The following is a 16,205-nucleotide window of genomic DNA, read 5'->3' as shown; positions in this document are numbered from 1 at the left end:
CACGTCTGGGCATACCTCTCCTACTTGGGATGACAAATACAAAAACAACAGTTGATGGACAGAATGCAAAACAATGTCATACATTCACCCCAGTACAGAGATCTGGGCCTAAATCCATCATTTTTTTGCTCACCATGCCATTCCAGTTTGAACCCAGCCTTATGCAAATCTGTCTTGACCCTGTGCCTCATGGGAACAGTCCAGACCGAACTGCCAAGCCAGGTCCTCCCGAGACTGAAAACAAGCATCCTAGGACCGGTTTCGGGGTTTCACCCCTCTTCAGCCAGGATAGCTTGATTCCAGTGGCATGGAGAGCATGGGACCCACGTCTGGGCATACCTCTCCCAATTGCGGTGACAAATGCAAAAACAACAGTTGATGGATAGAATGCAGAACAATGTCATACATTCACCCCAGTACAGAGTCTGGGCCTAAATCCATCATTTTGTTGCTCACCATGCCATTCCAGTCTGAACCCAGCCATATGCTAATCAGTCTTGATGCTGTGCCTCATGGGAACAGTCCAGCCCGAACTGCCAAGCCAGGTCCTCCCTAGACTGGAAACAAGCATCCTAGGACGGATTCGGGGTTTCACCCCTCTTCAGCCAGGACAGCTTGATTCCAGTGGCATGGAGAGCACGGGACCAACATCTGGGCATACCCGTCCCACTCGGGGTGACAAATGCAAAAACAACAGTTGATGGACAGAATGTAGAACAATGTGATACATTCAGCCCAGTACAGAGATCTGGGCCTAAATCCATTGTTTTTTTGCTCACCATGCCATTCCAGTTTGAACCCAGTCGTATGCAACTCAGTCTTGACCCTGTGCCTCATGGGAACACTCCAGACCGAACTGCCAAGCCAGGTCCTCCCTAGACTGGAAACAAGCATCCTAGGACCGGTTTCGGGGTTTCACCCCTCTTCAGCCAGGATAGCTTGATTCCAGTGGCATGGAGAGCACAGGACCCACGTCTGGGCATACCTCTCCCACTTGGGATGACAAATACAAAAACAACAGTTGATGGATAGATTGCAGAACAATGTCATACATTAACCCCAGTACAGAGATCTGGGCCTAAATCCATCATTTTTTTGCTCACCATGCCATTCAAGTTTGAACCCAGTCGTATGCAACTCAGTCTTGACCCTGTGCCTCATGGGAACAGTCCATCCCGAACTGCCAAGCCAGGTCCTCCCTAGACTGGAAACAAGCATACTAGGACCGGTTTCGGGGTTTCACCCCTCTTCAGCCAGGATAGCTTGATTCCAGTGGAATGGAGAGCACGGGACCAACGTCTGGGCATACCCGTCCCACTCGGGGTGACAAATGCAAAAACAACAGTTGATGGACAGAATGAATAACAATGTCATACATTCACCCCAGTACAGAGATCTGGGCCTCAATACATCATTTTGTTGCTCACCAAGCCATTCCAGTCTGAACCCAGCCATATGCTAATCAGTCTTGATCCTGTGCCTCATGGGAACAGTCCAGCCCGAACTGCCAAGCCAGGTCCTCCCTGGACTGGAAACAAGCATAATAGGAAGGTTTTGGGGTTTCACCCCTCTTCAGCCCGGACAGCTTGATTCCATTGGTATGGAGAGCACGGGACCAACGTCTGGGCATACCCGTCCCACTCGGGGTGACAAATGCAAAAACAACAGTTGATGGACAGAATGTAGAACAATGTCATACATTCACCCCATTACAGATATCTGGGCCTAAATCCATTTTTTTTGCTCACCATGCCATTCCAATCTGAACCCAGGCATATGCAAATCAGTCTTGAACCTGTGCCTCATGGGAACAGTCCAACCCGAACTGCCAAGCCAGGTCTTCCCAAGACTGGAAACAAGCATGCTAGGAGCGTTTTCGGGGTTTCATCCCTCCTCAGCCAGGATAGGTTGATTCCAGTGGCAGGTAGAGCACGGGACCCACGTCTGGGCATACCCGTCCCACTCGGGGTGACAAATGCATAAACAACAGCTGATGGACAGAATGCAGAAAAATGTCATACATTTACCCCAGTACAGAGATCTGGGCCTAAATCCATCATTTTGTTGCTCACCAAGCCATTCCAGTCTGAACCCAGCCATATGCTAATCAGTCTTGATCCTGTGCCTCATGGGAACAGTCCAGCCCGAACTGCCAAGCCAGGTCCTCCCTAGACTGGAAACAATCATCCAAGGACGGTTTTGGGGTTTCACCCCTCTTCAGCCAGGACAGCTTGATTCCAGTGGTATGGAGAGCACGGGACCAACGTCTGGGCATACCCGTCCCACTCGGGGTGACAAATGCAAAAACAACAGTTGATGGACAGAATGTAGAACAATGTCATACATTCACCCCATTACAGCTATCTGGGCCTAAATCCATTGTTATTTTGCTCACCATGCCATTCCAGTCTGAACCCAGCCATATGCAAATCAGTCTTGACCCTGTGCCTCATGGGAACACTCCAGACCGAACTGCCAAGCCAGGTCCTCCCTAGACTGGAAACAAGCATCCTAGGACCGGTTTCTGGGTTTCACCCCTCTTCAGCCAGGATAGCTTGATTCCAGTGGCATGAAGAGCACAGGACCCACGTCTGGGCATACCTCTCCCACTTGGGATGACAAATACAAAAACAACAGTTGATTGACAGAATGCAGAACAATGTCATACATTAACCCCAGTACAGAGATCTGGGCCTAAATCCACCATTTTTTTGCTCACCACGCCATTCCAGTCTAAACCCAGCCATATGCAAATCAGTCTTGACCCTGTTCCTCATGGGAAAAGTCCATCCCGAACTGCCAAGCCAGGTCCTCCCTAGACTGGAAACAAGCATACTAGGACTGGTTTCGGGGTTTCACACCTCTTTAGCCAGGTTAGCTTGATTCCAGTGGCATGGAGAGCACGGGGCCCACGTCTGGGCATACCTCTCCTACTTGGGATGACAAATACAAAAACAACAGTTGATGGACAGAATGCAAAACAATGTCATACGTTCACCCCAGTACAGAGATCTGGGCCTAAATCCATCATTTTTTTGCTCACCATGCCATTCCAGTCTGAACCCAGCCATATGCAAATCAGTCTTGACCCTGTTCCTCATGGGAAAAGTCCATCCCGAACTGCCAAGCCAGGTCCTCCCTAGACTGGAAACAAGCATACTAGGACTGGTTTCGGGGTTTCACACCTCTTTAGCCAGGTTAGCTTGATTCCAGTGGCATGGAGAGCACGGGGCCCACGTCTGGGCATACCTCTCCTACTTGGGATGACAAATACAAAAACAACAGTTGATGGACAGAAGGCAAAACAATGTCATACATTCACCCCAGTACAGAGATATGGGCCTAAATCCATCATTTTTTTGCTCACCATGCCATTCCAGTTTGAACCCAGCCGTATGCAACTCAGTCTTGACCCTGTGCCTCATGAGAACAGTCCATCCCGACCTGCCAAGCCAGGTCCTCCCTAGACTGGAAACAAGCATACTAGGACCGGTTTCAGGGTTTCACCCCTCTTCAGCCAGGATAGCTTGAGTCCAGTGGAATGGAGAGCACGGGACCCACGTCTGGGCATACCCGTCCCACTCGGGGTGACAAATGCAAAAACAACAGTTGATGGACAGAATGAATAACAATGTCATACATTCACCCCAGTACAGAGATCTGGGCCTAAATCCATCATTTTGTTGCTCACCAAGCCATTCCAGTCTGAACCCAGCAATATGCTAATCAGTCTTGATCCTGTGCCTCATGGGAACAGTCCAGCCCGAACTGCCAAGCCAGGTCCTCCCTAGACTGGAAACAAGCATAATAGGAAGGTTTTGGGGTTTCACCCCTCTTCAGCCCGGACAGCTTGATTCCATTGGTATGGAGAGCACGGGACCAACGTCTGGGCATACCCGTCCCACTCGGGGTGACAAATGCAAAAACAACAGTTGATGGACAGAATGTAGAACAATGTCATACATTCACCCCATTACAGCTATCTGGGCCTAAATCCATTGTTATTTTGCTCACCATGCCATTCCAGTCTGAACCCAGCCATATGCAAATCAGTCTTGACCCTGTGCCTCATGGGAACACTCCAGACCGAACTGCCAAGCCAGGTCCTCCCTAGACTGGAAACAAGCATCCTAGGACCGGTTTCTGGGTTTCACCCCTCTTCAGCCAGGATAGCTTGATTCCAGTGGCATGAAGAGCACAGGACCCACGTCTGGGCATACCTCTCCCACTTGGGATGACAAATACAAAAACAACAGTTGATTGACAGAATGCAGAACAATATCATACATTAACCCCAGTACAGAGATCTGGGCCTAAATCCATCATTTTTTTGCTCACCACGCCATTCCAGTCTAAACCCAGCCATATGCAAATCAGTCTTGACCCTGTTCCTCATGGGAAAAGTCCATCCCGAACTGCCAAGCCAGGTCCTCCCTAGACTGGAAACAAGCATACTAGGACCGGTTTCGGGGTTTCACACCTCTTTAGCCAGGTTAGCTTGATTCCAGTGGCATGGAGAGCACGGGGCCCACGTCTGGGCATACCTCTCCTACTTGGGATGACAAATACAAAAACAACAGTTGATGGACAGAATGCAAAACAATGTCATACGTTCACCCCAGTACAGAGATCTGGGCCTAAATCCATCATTTTTTTGCTCACCATGCCATTCCAGTCTGAACCCAGCCATATGCAAATCAGTCTTGACCCTGTTCCTCATGGGAAAAGTCCATCCCGAACTGCCAAGCCAGGTCCTCCCTAGACTGGAAACAAGCATACTAGGACTGGTTTCGGGGTTTCACACCTCTTTAGCCAGGTTAGCTTGATTCCAGTGGCATGGAGAGCACGGGGCCCACGTCTGGGCATACCTCTCCTACTTGGGATGACAAATACAAAAACAACAGTTGATGGACAGAAGGCAAAACAATGTCATACATTCACCCCAGTACAGAGATCTGGGCCTAAATCCATCATTTTTTTGCTCACCATGCCATTCCAGTTTGAACCCAGCCGTATGCAACTCAGTCTTGACCCTGTGCCTCATGAGAACAGTCCATCCCGACCTGCCAAGCCAGGTCCTCCCTAGACTGGAAACAAGCATACTAGGACCGGTTTCAGGGTTTCACCCCTCTTCAGCCAGGATAGCTTGAGTCCAGTGGAATGGAGAGCACGGGACCCACGTCTGGGCATACCCGTCCCACTCGGGGTGACAAATGCAAAAACAACAGTTGATGGACAGAATGAATAACAATGTCATACATTCACCCCAGTACAGAGATCTGGGCCTAAATCCATCATTTTGTTGCTCACCAAGCCATTCCAGTCTGAACCCAGCAATATGCTAATCAGTCTTGATCCTGTGCCTCATGGGAACAGTCCAGCCCGAACTGCCAAGCCAGGTCCTCCCTAGACTGGAAACAAGCATCCTAGGATGGTTTTGGGGTTTCAACCCTCTTCAGCCAGGACAGCTTGATTCCAGTGGTATGGAGAGCACGGGACCAACGTCTGGGCATACCCGTCCCACTCGGGGTGACAAATGCAAAAACAACAGTTGATGGACAGAATGTAGAACAATGTCATACATTCACCCCATTACAGATATCTGGGCCTAAATCCATTTTTTTTTTGCTCACCATGCCATTCCAGTCTGAACCCAGGCATATGCAAATCAGTCTTGAACCTGTGCCTCATGGGAACAGTCCAACCCGAACTGCCAAGCCAGGTCTTCCCAAGACTGGAAACAAGCATGCTAGGAGCGTTTTCGGGGTTTCATCCCTCCTCAGCCAGGATAGGTTGATTCCAGTGGCAGGTAGAGCACGGGACCCACGTCTGGGCATACCCGTCCCACTCGGGGTGACAAATGCATAAACAACAGCTGATGGACAGAATGCAGAAAAATGTCATACATTCACCCCAGTACAGAGATCTGGGCCTAAATCCATCATTTTGTTGCTCACCAAGCCATTCCAGTCTGAACCCAGCCATATGCTAATCAGTCTTAATCCTGTGCCTCATGGGAACAGTCCAGCCCGAACTGCCAAGCCAGGTCCTCCCTAGACTGGAAACAATCATCCAAGGACGGTTTTGGGGTTTCACCCCTCTTCAGCCAGGACAGCTTGATTCCAGTGGTATGGAGAGCAGGGACCAACGTCTGGGCATGCCCGTCCCACTCGGGGTGACAAATGCAAAAACAACAGTTGATGGACAGAATGTAGAACAATGTCATACATTCACCCCAGTACAGATATCTGGGCCTAAATCCATTGTTATTTTGCTCACCATGCCATTCCAGTCTGAACCCAGCCATATGCAAATCAGTCTTGACCCTGTGCCTCATGGGAACACTCCAGACCGAACTGCCAAGCCAGGTCCTCCCTAGACTGGAAACAAGCATCCTAAGACCGGTTTCTGGGTTTCACCCCTCTTCAGCCAGGATAGCTTGATTCCAGTGGCATGAAGAGCACGGGACCCACGTCTGGGCATACCTCTCCCACTTGGGATGACAAATACAAAAACAACAGTTGATGGACAGAATGCAGAACAATGTCATACATTAACCCCAGTACAGAGATCTGGGCCTAAATCCATCATTTTTTTGCTCACCATGCCATTCCAGTCTGAACCCAGCCATATGCAAATCAGTCTTGACCCTGTTCCTCATGAGAAAAGTCCATCCCGAACTGCCAAGCCAGGTCCTCCCTAGACTGGAAACAAGCATACTAGGACTGGTTTCGGGGTTTCACACCTCTTTAGCCAGGTTAGCTTGATTCCAGTGGCATGGAGAGCACGGGACCCACGTCTGGGCATACCTCTCCTACTTGGGATGACAAATACAAAAACAACAGTTCATGGACAGAATGCAAAACAATGTCATACATTCACCCCAGTACAGAGATCTGGGCCTAAATCCATCATTTTTTTGCTCACCATGCCATTCCAGTTTGAACCCAGCCGTATGCAACTCAGTCTTGACCCTGTGCCTCATGGGAACAGTCCATCCTGACCTGCCAAGCCAGGTCCTCCCTAGACTGGAAACAAGCATACTAGGACCGGTTTCGGGGTTTCACCCCTCTTCAGCCAGGATAGCTTGATTCCAGTGGAATGGAGAGCACGGGACCCATGTCTGGGCATACCCGTCCCACTCGGGGTGACAAATGCAAAAACAGCAGTTGATGGACAGAATGAATAACAATGTCATACATTCACCCCAGTACAGAGATCTGGGCCTAAATCCATCATTTTGTTGCTCACCAAGCCATTCCAGTCTGAACCCAGCAATATGCTAATCAGTCTTGATCCTGTGCCTCATGGGAACAGTCCAGCCCGAACTGCCAAGCCAGGTCCTCCCTAGACTGGAAACAAGCATCCTAGGATGGTTTTGGGGTTTCACCCCTCTTCAGCCAGGACAGCTTGATTCCAGTGGTATGGAGAGCACGGGACCAACGTCTGGGTATACCCGTCCCACTCGGGGTGACAAATGCAAAAACAACAGTTGTTGGACAGAATGTAGAACAATGTCATACATTCACCACATTACAGATATCTGGGCCTAAATCCATTATTTGTTTGCTCACCATGCCATTCCAGTCTGAACCCAGGCATATGAAAATCAGTCTTGAACCTGTGCCTCATGGGAACAGTCCAACCCGAACTGCCAAGCCAGGTCTTCCCAAGACTGGAAACAAGCATGCTAGGACCGGTTTCGGGGTTTCATCCCTCCTCAGCCAGGATAGGTTGATTCCAGTTGCAGGTAGAGCACGGGACCCACGTCTGGGCATACCCGTCCCACTCGGGGTGACAAATGCATAAACAACAGCTGATGGACACAATGCAGAACAATGTCATACATTCACCCCAGTACAGAGATCTGGGCCTAAATCCATCATTTTGTTGCTCACCAAGCCAATCCAGTCTGAACCCAGCCATATGCTAATCAGTCTTGATCCTGTGCCTCATGGGAACAGTCGAGCCCGAACTGCCAAGCCAGGTCCTCCCTAGACTGGAAACAAGCATCCTAGGACCGGTTTTTGGGTTTCACCCCTCTTCAGCCAGGATAGCTTGATTCCAGTGGCATGAAGAGCACAGGACCCACGTCTTGGCATACCTCTCCCACTTGGGATGACAAATACAAAAACAACAGTTGATGGACAGAATGCAGAACAATGTCATACATTAACCCCAGTACAGAGATCTGGGCCTAAATCCATCATTTTTTTGCTCACCATGCCATTCCAGTCTGAACCCAGCCATATGCAAATCAGTCTTGACCCTGTTCCTCATGGGAAAAGTCCATCCCGAACTGCCAAGCCAGGTCCTCCCTAGACTGGAAACAATCATACTAGGACTGGTTTCGGGGTTTCACACCTCTTTAGCCAGGTTAGCTTGATTCCAGTGGCATGGAGAGCATGGGACCAACATCCGGGCATACCCGTCCCACTCGGGGTGACAAATGCAAAAACAACAGTTGATGGATAGAATTCAGAACAATGTCATACATTCACCCCAGTACAGAGATCTGGGTCTAAATCCATCGTTTTTCTGCTCACCATGCCATTCCAGTTTGAACCCATCCATATGCAAATCAGTCTTGACCCTGTCCCTCATGGGAACAGTCCAGACCGAACTGCCAAGCCAGGTCCTCCCTAGACTGGAAACAAGCATCCTAGGGCCGGTTTAGGGGCTTCACCCCTCTTCAGCCAGGATAGCTTGATTCCAGTGGCAGGTAGAGCACGGGACCCACGTCTGGGCATACCCGTCCCACTCGGGGTGACAAATACATAAACAACAGCTGATGGACAGAATGCAGAACAATGTCATACATTCACCCCAGTACAGAGATCTGGGCCTAAATCCATCGTTTTTTTGCTCACCATGCCATTCCAGTTTGAACTCAGCCATATGCAAATCAGTCTTGACCCTGTGTCTCATGGGTACAGTCCAGCCCGAACTGCCAAGCCAGGTCCTCCCTAGACAGGAAACAAGCATCCTAATACCGGTTCCGGGGTTTCACCACTTTTCAGCCACAATAGCTTGATTCCAGTGGCATGGAGAGCACGGGACCCACGTCTGGGCATACCCGTCCCACTCGGGGGTGATAAATGCAGAAACAACAGTTGATGGATAGAATGCAGAACAATGTCATACATTCACCTCAGTACAGAGATCTCGGTCTAAATCCATCGTTTTTTTGCTCACCATGCCATTCCAGTTTGAACCCAGCCATATGCAAATCTGTCTTGACCCTGTGCCTCATGGGAACAGTCCAGACCGAACTGCCAAGCCAGGTCCTCCCGATACTGAAAACAAGCATCCTAGGACCGGTTTCGGGGTTTCACCCCTCTTCAGCCAGGATAGCTTGATTCCAGTGGCATGGAGAGCACGGGACCAACATCTGGGCATACCCGTCCCACTCGGGGTGACAAATGCAAATAAAACAGTTGATGGGCAGAATGTAGAACAATGTGATAAATTCAGCCCAGTACAGAGATCTGGGCCTAAATCCATTGTTTTTTTGGTCACCATGCCATTCCAGATTGAACCCAGCCATATGCAAATCAGTCTTGAATCTGTGCCTCATGGGAACAGTCCAACCCGAACTGCCAAGCCAGGTCTTCCCAAGACTGGAAACAAGCATGCTAGGAGCGTTTTCGGGGTTTCAGCCCTCCTCAGCCAGGATAGGTTGATTCCAGTGGCAGGTAGAGCACGGGACCCACGTCTGGGCATACCCGTCCCACTCGGGGTGACAAATGCATAAACAACAGCTGATGGACAGAATGCAGAACAATGTCATACATTCACCCCATTACAGAGATCTGGGCCTAAATCCATTGTTGTTTTGCTCACCATGCCATTCCAGTCTGAACCCAGCCATATGCAAATCAGTCTTGACCCTGTGCCTCATGGGAACACTCCAGACCGAACTGCCAAGCCAGGTCCTCCCTAGACTGGAAACAAGCATCCTAGGGCTGGTTTCTGGGTTTCACCCCTCTTCAGCCAGGATAGCTTGATTCCAGTGGCATGAAGAGCACAGGACCCACGTCTGGGCATACCTCTCCCACTTGGGATGACAAATACAAAAACAACAGTTGATGGACAGAATGCAGAACAATGTCATACATTAACCCCAGTACAGAGATCTGGGCCTAAATCCATCATTTTTTTGCTCACCATGCCATTCCAGTCTGAACCCAGCCATATGCAAATCAGTCTTGACCCTGTTCCTCATGGGAAAAGTCCATCCCGAACTGCCAAGCCAGGTCCTCCCTAGACTGGAAACAAGCATACTAGGACTGGTTTCGGGGTTTCACACCTCTTTAGCCAGGTTAGCTTGATTCCAGTGGCATGGAGAGCATGGGACCAACATCCGGGCATACCCGTCCCACTCGGGGTGACAAATGCAAAAACAACAGTTGATGGATAGAATTCAGAACAATGTCATACATTCACCCCAGTACAGAGATCTGGGTCTAAATCCATCGTTTTTCTGCTCACCATGCCATTCCAGTTTGAACCCAGCCATATGCAAATCAGTCTTGACCCTGTGCCTCATGGGAACAGTCCAGACCGAACTGCCAAGCCAGGTCCTCCCTAGACTGGAAGCAAGCATCCTACGGCCGGTTTCGGGGCTTCACCCCTCTTCAGCCAGGATAGCTTGATTCCAGTGGCATGGAGAGCACGGGACCCACGTCTGGGCATACCTCTCCTACTTGGGATGACAAATACAAAAACAACAGTTGATGGACAGAATGCAGAACAATGTCATACATTCACCCCAGTACAGAGATCTGGGCCTAAATCCATCATTTTTTTGCTCACCATGCCATTCCAGTTTGAACCCAGCCGTATGCAACTCAGTCTTGACCCTGTGCCTCATGGGAACAGTCCATCCCGAACTTCCAAGCCAGGTCCTCCCTAGACTGGAAACAAGCATACTAGGACCGGTTTCGGGGTTTCACCCCTCTTTAGCCAGAATAGCTTGATTCCAGTGGAATGGAGAGCACGGGACCCACGTCTGGGCATACCCGTCCCACTCAGGGTGACAAATGCAAAAACAACAGTTGATGGACAGAATGAATAACAATGTCATACATTCACCCCAGTACAGAGACCTGGCCCTAAATCCATCATTTTGTTGCTCACCAAGCCATTCCAGTCTGAACCCAGCAATATGCTAATCAGTCTTGATCCTGTGCCTCATGGGAACAGTCCAGCCCGAACTGCCAAGCCAGGTCCTCCCTAGACTAGAAACAAGCATACTAGGACTGGTTTCGGGGTTTCACACCTCTTTAGCCAGGTTAGCTTGATTCCAGTGGCATGGAGAGCATGGGACCAACATCCGGGCATACCCGTCCCACTCGGGGTGACAAATGCAAAAACAACAGTTGATGGATAGAATTCAGAACAATGTCATACATTCACCCCAGTACAGAGATCTGGGTCTAAATCCATCGTTTTTTTGCTCACCATGCCATTCAAGTTTGAACCCAGCCATATGTAGATCAGTCTTGACCCTGTGCCTCATGGGAACAGTCCACACCGAACTGCCAAGCCAGGTCCTCCCTCGACTGGAAACAAGCATCCTAGGGCCGGTTTCGGGGCTTCACCCCTCTTCAGCCAGGATAGCTTGATTCCAGTGGCATGGAGAGCACGAGACCCACGTCTGGGCATACCCGTCCCACTCGGGGTGACAAATGCAAAAACAACAGTTGATGGACAGAATGAATAACAATGTCATACATTCACCCCAGTACAGAGATCTGGGCCTAAATCCATCATTTTGTTGCTCACCAAGCCATTCCAGTCTGAACCCAGCAATATGCTAATCAGTCTTGATCCTGTGCCTCATGGGAACAGTCCAGCCCGAACTGCCAAGCCAGGTCCTCCCTAGACTGGAAACAAGCATCCTAGGATGGTTTTGGGGTTTCACCCCTCTTCAGCCAGGACAGCTTGATTCCAGTGGTATGGAGATCACGGGACCAACGTCTGGGCATACCCGTCCCACTCGGGGTGACAAATGCAAAAACAACAGTTTATGGACAGAATGTAGAACAATGTCATACATTCACCCCATTACAGATATCTGGGCCTAAATCCATTGTTTTTTTGCTCACCATGCCATTCCAGTCTGAACCCAGGCATATACAAATCAGTCTTGAACCTGTGCCTCATGGGAACAGTCCAACCCGAACTGCCAAGCCAGGTCTTCCCAAGACTGGAAACAAGCATGCTAGGAGCGTTTTCGGGGTTTCATCTCTCCTCAGCCAGGATAGGTTGATTCCAGTGGCAGGTAGAGCACGGGACCCACGTTTGGGCATACCCGTCCCACTCGGGGTGACAAATGCATAAACAACAGCTGATGGACACAATGCAGAGCAATGTCATACATTCACCCCAGTACAGAGATCTGGGCCTAAATCCATTATTTTGTTGCTCACCAAGCCATTCCAGTCTGAACCCAGCCATATGCTAATCAGTCTTGATCCTGTGCCTCATGGGAACAGTCGAGCCCGAACTGCCAAGCCAGGTCCTCCCTAGACTGGAAACAAGCATCCTAGGACCGGTTTCTGGGTTTCACCCCTCTTCAGCCAGGATAGCTTGATTCCAGTGGCATGAAGAGCACAGGACCCACGTCTGGGCATACCTCTCCCACTTGGGATGACAAATACAAAAACAACAGTTGATGGACAGAATGCAGAACAATGTCATACATTAACCCCAGTACAGAGATCTGTGCCTAAATCCATAATTTCTTTGCTCACCATGCCATTCCAGTCTGAACCCAGCCATATGCAAATCAGTCTTGACCCTGTTCCTCATGGGAACAGTCCATCCTGAACTGCCAAGCCAGGTCCTCCCTAGACTGGAAACAAGCATACTAGGACTGGTTTCGGGGTTTCACACCTCTTTATCCAGGTTAGCTTGATTCCAGTGGCATGGAGAGCATGGGACCAACATCCGGGCATATCCGTCCCACTCGGGGTGACAAATGCAAAAACAACAGTTGATGGATAGAATTCTGAACAATGTCATACATTCACCCCAGTACAGAGATCTGGGTCTAAATCCATCGTTTTTCTGCTCACCATGCCATTCCAGTTTGAACCCAGCCATATGCAAATCAGTCTTGACCCTGTGCCTCATGGGAACAGTCCAGACCGAACTGCCAAGCCAGGTCCTCCCTAGACTGGAAACAAGCATCCTAGGGCTGGTTTCGGGGCTTCACCCCTCTTCAGCCAGGATAGCTTGATTCCAGTGGCATGGAGAGCACGGGACCCACGTCTGGGCATACCCGTCCCACTCGGGGTGACAAATGCAAAAACAACAGTTGATGGACAGAATGAATAACAATGTCATACATTCACCCCAGTACAGAGATCTGGGCCTAAATCCATCATTTTGTTGCTCACCAAGCCATTCCAGTCTGAACCCAGCAATATGCTAATCAGTCTTGATCCTGTGCCTCATGGGAACAGTCCAGCCCGAACTGCCAAGCCAGGTCCTCCCTAGACTGGAAACAAGCATCCTAGGATGGTTTTGGGGTTTCACCCCTCTTCAGCCAGGACAGCTTGATTCCAGTGGTATGGAGAGCACGGGACCAACCTCTGGGCATACCCGTCCCACTCGGGGTGACAAATGCAAAAACAACAGTTGATGGACAGAATGTAGAACAATGTCATACATTCACCCCATTACAGATATCTGGGCCTAAATCCATTGTTTTTTTGCTCACCATGCCATTCCAGTCTGAACCCAGGCATATGCAAATCAGTCTTGAACCTGTGCCTCATGGGAACAGTCCAACCCGAACTGCCAAGCCAGGTCTTCCCAAGACTGGAAACAAGCATGCTAGGAGCGTTTTCGGGGTTTCAGCCCTCCTCAGCCAGGATAGGTTGATTCCAGTGGCAGGTAGAGCACGGGACCCACGTCTGGGCATACCCGTCCCACTCGGGGTGACAAATGCATAAACAACAGCTGATGGACACAATGCAGAACAATGTCATACATTCACCCCAGTACAGAGATCTGGGCCTAAATCCATTATTTTGTTGCTCACCAAGCCATTCCAGTCTGAACCCAGCCATATGCTAATCAGTCTTGATCCTGTACCTCATGGGAACAGTCGAGCCCGAACTGCCAAGCCAGGTCCTCCCTAGACTGGAAACAAGCATCCTAGGACCGGTTTCTGGGTTTCACCCCTCTTCAGCCAGCATAGCTTGATTCCAGTGGCATGAGGAGCACAGGACCCACGTCTGGGCATACCTCTCCCACTTGGGATGACAAATACAAAAACAACAGTTGATGGACAGAATGCAGAACAATGTCATACATTAACCCCAGTACAGAGATCTGGGCCTAAATCCATCATTTTTTTGGTCACCATGCCATTCCAGTCTGAACCCAGCCATATGCAAATCAGTCTTGACCCTGTTCCTCATGGGAAAAGTCCATCCCGAACTGCCAAGCCAGGTCCTCCCTAGACTGGAAACAAGCATACTAGGACTGGTGTCGGGGTTTCACACCTCTTTATCCAGGTTAGCTTGATTCCAGTGGCATGGAGAGCATGGGACCAACATCCGGGCATACCCGTCCCACTCGGGGTGACAAATGCAAAAACAACAGTTGATGGATAGAATTCAGAACAATGTCATACATTCACCCCAGTACAGAGATCTGGGTCTAAATCCATCGTTTTTCTGCTCACCATGCCATTCCAGTTTGAACCCAGCCATATGCAAATCAGTCTTGACCCTGTGCCTCATGGGAACAGTCCAGACCGAACTGCCAAGCCAGGTCCTCCCTAGACTGGAAACAAGCATCCTAGGGCCGGTTTCGGGGCTTTACCCCTCTTCAGCCAGGATAGCTTGATTCCAGTGGCATGGAGAGCACGGGACCCACGTCTGGGCATACCTCTCCTACTTGGGATGACAAATACAAAAACAACAGTTGATGGACAGAATGCAGAACAATGTCATACATTCACCCCAGTACAGAGATCTGGGCCTAAATCCATCATTTTTTTGCTCACCATGCCATTCCAGTTTGAACCCAGCCGTATGCAACTCAGTCTTGACCCTGTGCCTCATGGGAACATTCCATCCCGAACTGCCAAGCCATGTCCTCCCTAGACTGGAAACAACCATACTAGGACCGGTTTCGGGGTTTCACCCCTCTTCAGCCAGGATAGCTTGATTCCAGTGGAATGGAGAGCACGGGACCCACGTCTGGGCATACCCGTCCCACTTGGGGTGACAAATGCAAAAACAACAGTTGATGGACAGAATGAATAACAATGTCATACATTCACCCCAGTACAGAGATCTGGCCCTAAATCCATCATTTTGTTGCTCACCAAGCCATTCCAGTCTGAACCCAGCAATATGCTAATCAGTCTTGATCCTGTGCCTCATGGGAACAGTCCAGCCCGAACTGCCAAGCCAGGTCCTCCCTAGACTGGAAACAAGCATACTAGGACTGGTTTCGGGGTTTCACACCTCTTTAGCCAGGTTAGCTTGATTCCAGTGGCATGGAGAGCATGGGACCAACATCCGGGCATACCCATCCCACTCGGGGTGAAAATGCAAAAACAACAGTTGATGGATAGAATTCAGAACAATGTCATACATTCACCCCAGTACAGAGATCTGGGTCTAAATCCATCGTTTTTTTGCTCACCATGCCATTCCAGTTTGAACCCAGCCGTATGCAAATCTGTCTTGACCCTGTGCCTCATGTGAACAGTCCAGACCGAACTGCCAAGCCAGGTCTTCCCGAGACTGAAAACAAGCATCCTAGGACCGATTTCGGGGTTTCACCCCTCTTCAGCCAGGATAGCTTGATTCCAGTGGCATGGAGAGCATGGGACCCACGTCTGGGCATACCTCTCCCACTTGGGGTGACAAATGCAAAAACAACAGTTGATGGACAGAATGCAGAACAATGTCATACATTAACCCCAGTACAGAGATCTGGGTGTAAATCCATCGTTTTTTTTGCTCACCATGCCATTCCAGTTTGAACCCAGCCATATGCAAATCAGTCTTGACCCTGTGCCTCATGGGAACAGTCCAGCCCGAACTGCCAAGCCAGGTCCTCCCTAGACTGGAAACAAGCATACTAGGACTGGTTTCGGGGTTTCACACCTCTTTAGCCAGGTTAGCTTGATTCCAGTGGCATGGAGAGCATGGGACCAACATCCGGGCATACCC

Source organism: Triturus cristatus, chromosome 1_1, assembly GCF_964204655.1.
Source record: "Triturus cristatus chromosome 1_1, aTriCri1.1, whole genome shotgun sequence".
Taxonomy (NCBI): Eukaryota; Metazoa; Chordata; class Amphibia; order Caudata; family Salamandridae; genus Triturus; species Triturus cristatus.
This window is presented reverse-complemented; position numbering follows the sequence as displayed.